This window comes from Ovis aries, chromosome 21, assembly GCF_016772045.2.
Source record: "Ovis aries strain OAR_USU_Benz2616 breed Rambouillet chromosome 21, ARS-UI_Ramb_v3.0, whole genome shotgun sequence".
NCBI classification, from domain to species: domain Eukaryota; kingdom Metazoa; phylum Chordata; class Mammalia; order Artiodactyla; family Bovidae; genus Ovis; species Ovis aries.
This window is the reverse complement of record NC_056074.1, coordinates 5,242,097-5,247,227: the sequence shown is the minus strand read 5'-3', so window position 1 is coordinate 5,247,227 and position 5,131 is coordinate 5,242,097. Positions and strand designations below refer to the sequence as shown.

General features: G+C 45.4%; 1 non-coding gene across 1 annotated transcript; it reads left to right on the top strand.

The window, feature by feature from the left end:
* Positions 1-4,004: 4,004 nt before the first annotated feature.
* Positions 4,005-4,107, top strand: LOC114110188 (U6 spliceosomal RNA). Its single transcript, XR_003586515.1, has one exon. It is a non-coding gene; the product is annotated as a U6 spliceosomal RNA (small nuclear RNA).
* The last annotated feature ends 1,024 nt before the right edge of the window (positions 4,108-5,131 follow it).

The following is a 5,131-nucleotide window of genomic DNA, read 5'->3' as shown; positions in this document are numbered from 1 at the left end:
TTGAAGAGAAGCTCTATGCTCCACAGGTTTGTGCCCGCAGTGGACCTGTTAATTAACATATGGGAAAAGCATGATATTGGAGATGATGTTAATCAAGCTGAGAGAAAAGGATAATAAAGAGTGACAGAAAGTTGAAGACGATGCAGGGATGTATGTAAGCCCCTTTGGTCTGGCATCACATTTCATGCTGTGGGATCTTGTGTAAATTGGTTTCTTATGCATGTCTCCCTAGAGCCACTCTGGCCAGAGATATAGGCATCTAGAGCTCAACCTCGACTGAAGGAAGCCTTAGCTGAAATCATTTTTAAATCTCATCTCCCAACACTAATATTCAGTGATGTCCAAACTCGATGGAGACTCTCTCTGGCTCTCACTATTCTAGTGATTCCATGACCTTCATTCATCCTCATAAGGAGGTGGGGTGTGTTGTACTCTACTTGATAGATGAGGAGAGTGTACCTTCCAGATTCTGTGATGTGGCTTAATCCTGCAGTGAAGGTGACAGTACTCAGCCTAGAATGAGACTTGACAATCAGTATATTGATCCTGAATTGATGGTCAGGCCAATGTTAGTTCTGTGCAAACCATTTGTCCATCGAGTGTGTGCAACCTAGCACCCCAGTTTCCAAGAACTAATTATTTGGTTTCTCCCCAGGTGCCCCCTTGAACGACCTGTCAATAACCAACTTCTGGCTGACAGAATCAGACTCAATCCACCAGTCCCAGAACCCAAACACCAGTCAGCTAAAGGGCGTGGATCTGAGTAGGGTCACCATGACTGACTTTAGACCTGAGCGCCTCCACGTTCTGCTGGAGAAAGTTGCAGCCACCCTCCAGGACTGACTGGACTCAGGTCTCTGTGGGATCAAGGACTCCCGGGTGGAGGCCATCTTGTCTGCCCTGAGCCGCTGCTCCCAGCTCAGGCACTTCAGTCTGTGCGGGAAACCTCCTGTCCAGGCTGTCAAAGAGAAGCTGCTCCGACATCCCACGGGGCTGACCAGTTTAACGCACCAGCGTCATCCTGCCCCTCAGGAGGTTTGCAGACCTCAGGGTATTTTCCTGCAAGAGAAACTTGCCGAGCTTCTGGCTCCGCTGTTGGAGATTCTGAGAGACTCCGGATGTCCCAGGGCCATGTGGCTTAGCTTCAGCCCTGTCCTCCCTGTGGTGAGGGCATCACGTGGTGCCCATTTTACACAGCTATACTGTCCCTGCCTAGAGCACTGGCTCCATCAGAAGCTTTCTTCTGCGTGCTTGGAAACTGAAATCTAAAACATGGGGACATCGTGAAGGGAAAACAGCATGGTTTCAGACGTGTGCTCAATGTGGATGTGAAAAGGAACAGCGATCCTCGGGGGTGGGGTTTGCCGGGGAAACGTAGACTCTGGGAGGGGTTGGACATGTGCTTCTAGAATCTGATATGACACCTGGATGCATGCTGGCCACCCACATGCTGCAGTTACCCCTGGGAAGATAGTTGTAAAGAAACTGTCAGGAAGAAAGTTATCTTCTTGGTGATCTAAACAGGAAGGAAATCTAAAACGAGAGTGGATAAACGGATCGATATGACTTATTTCATTGTTAGGCAAGAAACTAACATGACATTGTAATGCAAATCTGCTCAATAAAAATTAATTAAAAGATAAGTAAAGAGATGCTCATGGAAAACCAGCTGCTATCCTCCATGATATATTGTTCTCTGTGTGTGTGCATGTGCGCTTAGTTACTCAATCATGTCCAACTCTTTAGGACCCCATGGACTGTAGCCTGCCAGGCTCTTCTGTTCATGGGATTCTCCAGAGAAGACTACTGGAGTGGGTAGCCATTCCCTTTTCCAGGGGACCTTTGCAATCTAGGGCTTGAACCCCAGTCTCCTGCACAATAGGTAGATTCTTTGCCATCTGGGCCACCATGTAAGCCTCCTGGGGCAACTCTTACCTCCTTGCTCATTTCTTAGGCTGTTCAGTGGATTAATACACACAGAGGGTAACACAGCATCTGAGGAACTATTGGAATGAAGAGCTCTCTGCAGGGTTCTCCCTGCTGACTCAGGCCATGACCTTGGGCATGGGTATTCTTTATGCTTCTACCAGTCAGTGTATAAGTCACAGTTTCTTGCCTTTGTGTGTCCTTCACTGCCAAAGGTGAGGTCCTCAGTTCTATAAGATGTTTTGCACACTGCCAACAAGATTGAGACTGCTTCTCACCATTCCATACCTGTCATGGAGGAGGAGTTATAATCGATATAATCAATTATAGGAGTGATTATAGGAAAGATATAAGAGGAGATATAATTGAATTGTGACCAGACATTCAAAGTCCTTTCAGTAAAATGCTAAAATAGTAAAAAAAAAAAAAAATTGACATGGATTTTTATTTCCATACCACATTCTAGATTTATATCAGTTTGGGTAGTTGGTCATATCAGAATAGGTTGATAATTCCCATTACAGTTCCAGTCTCTCCTCCTATTAGAAAAGTCAAGGGTAGCTTACCCAGACATCAGAATGTTCAAATGTAAAACAAATATATGTTATGTATTACATATAACTCACAGTCAGCTCTCCCTATCTTCTGTTCATCATCCTCAGATTCAGCCAACTACATATGATTTTTTTAACTACTGTTAAAAAAAATAAATACTCGTCTAAGTGACCCTGAGGAGTTGAACCATGTGTTGTTCAAGATTCACCTGGTACAGACACACACATAGTTTCAGAAGAAGCTGACATGATTACAGACTCTATAGTCCCACTGTGGTGTTGGAGACTCTTGAGAGTCCCTTGGACTGCAAGGAGATCCAACCAGTCGATCCTAAGGAAATCAGTCCTGAATGTTCATTGGAAGGACTGATACTCAAGCGGAAGCTCCAATACTTTGGCCACCTGATGCAAAGAACTGACTCCTTGGAAAAGACCTTGATGCTGGGAAAGATTGAAGGCAGGAGGAGAAGGGGATGACAGAAGATGAGATGGTTGAATCACATTACCAACTCTGTGGACATGAGTTTGAGTAGGCTTTGGGAGTTGATGATGGACAGGGAAGCCTGGCATTCTGCAGTCCATGGGGTGGCAAAGATTTGGACACGACTGAGTGACTCAACTGAACTGATAGCCATGCCACTTCTATCTGTTGCCTAGAGAACTAGAAAAGGCTGTGATATAATTCAGACCTAATCGTAACATTGAAAAGCAATGGAAGTGATGGTGTAGCTCTAAGTCAAAACTAAAGGTTCTAAGAACCAGGGAGCCACTTGTGTATGTACTGGAGTTTCCAGGTTCAGGAGCTCGAAGCTCCAGTATTCATGACCAAGAAGAGAGAGAGGGAGAACAGTTGCCCTTCTTCCATTCAAGCCCCCAGAGGATAAAGTGATGCCCACCCGCATTGGTGAGAACTGATGTCTTAACTCAATTACTGATTTCAATGCTAATCTCTTCCAGGAGTTCCCTTACAGATTCTCCTTAATCTTAATCTTTGACCTGTGATCTGGGCATCTCAACTCACAGTGAAGTTGACACATAAATTTAACCCTCTCAGTGCGTCTAAACAAGTGCAGCCAAATAAAGTTTCCCTGAAGGCAATGGCACCCCACTCCAGTACTCTTGCCTGGAAAATCCCATGGATGGAGGAGCCTGGTAGGCTGCAGTCCATGGGGTCGTGAACAGTCGGACACGACTAGGTGACTTCACTTTGGCTTTTCACTTTCATGCATTGGAGAAGGAAATGGCAACCCACTCCAGCGTTCTTGCCTAGAGAATTCCAGGGACAGGGGAGCCTGGTGGGCTGCCGTCTATGGGGTCGCACAGAGTCGGACACGACTGAAGTGACTTAGCAGCAGCAGCAGCAGCAGCAGCTAAGGATTCACAGACTGCAATTGTTTCTGCTCTGATAGAAGGGGATATAAGGCTGGGAGGACCTTAGGCAGAACTTCTGTTCCCCCACAGTGAATATAATGATGCACATACAGTTTATGGGATTTTTTGTAGGATCCAATGAGATATTTTCTCTCGCTTTGGCAACACATATACTGAAATTGAAATGATACAGAGAAGTTTGTCATGGCCCCTGCACAAGGATGACACACAAATTCATGAAGCGTTCCATATTTTTTTTTGGCCTCCCTGGTGGCTCAGCTGGTAAATAATCCATCTGCAATTTGGAAGACGTGGGTTTGATCCTTGGGTTTGGAAGATCCCCTGGAGAATGGAAAGGCTACCCTCTCCAGTATTCTGGTCTGGAGAATTCCATGGACTGTATAGTCCATGGAGTCACAAAGAGTCAGACATGATTGAGTGACTTTCACAAAATGAGATATTGCCTATTGAGGACTGGGCTCTGGAGTTGTTGAACAAGAGATAATTACTATGTAAGCACTCCATAATTTTTTTACAGTCTTCTCTCTCTTCTTGAATAGCATGAGTCTTTATCCTTTCAACTTAACCACTGTTGCTTACAACAGAGGAAAGCAAAACCTAGGTACTGAAATTGGACTCACATATTACATGTGCTCACTGATGAATCAGGATTCATCCAAGCTGTTCCAATAGCCAGTGCAGGAGGTGGGGGTGGGGGTGGGGGTTGGGGGTGGGAGGGAGTAGGAGAAACTGGATTCATCTTCAGTGATAGACATTCTGAGCTTCAGGTCTCTAGGCCAGCTGCTCGTAGATCAGACCAGAGTGCAGGGGTTAATAGTCAGCCCCCTGTTGCTCTGGCTAAACCATGAGAAAAACCCCATGGGAAAAGAATAAAGGCAAAATATAGCAATACAAGACATGACCCGGGACACAGGACTGATTTTATCATAGCACATCAGATACTTTCTGTATGCCAAGACACTAAATGAAAGTGACCTGGCTCCAAAGAACAGGGCTCTTGATCCGAGAGGTCTTGAGTCCCCCAGTTCCATCTTTGAAACTTTAATTCTGTCTCTAATTTCTTTTTTCCAAACTGTGCATCGACAACTTTCAATCCCTACCTGCTGCACTGGCCACAGCACCTCAGAATAAAAATCAGTTTTGTAATCAGGACTGTATACTTTAGAATTTTCAGTAAACCTTGCTGCCCTGGAACTTCCCTGGTGATCCAGTGGGTATGACTCCATGCTCCCAGCACAGTGGGCCCTGGTTCAATCCCT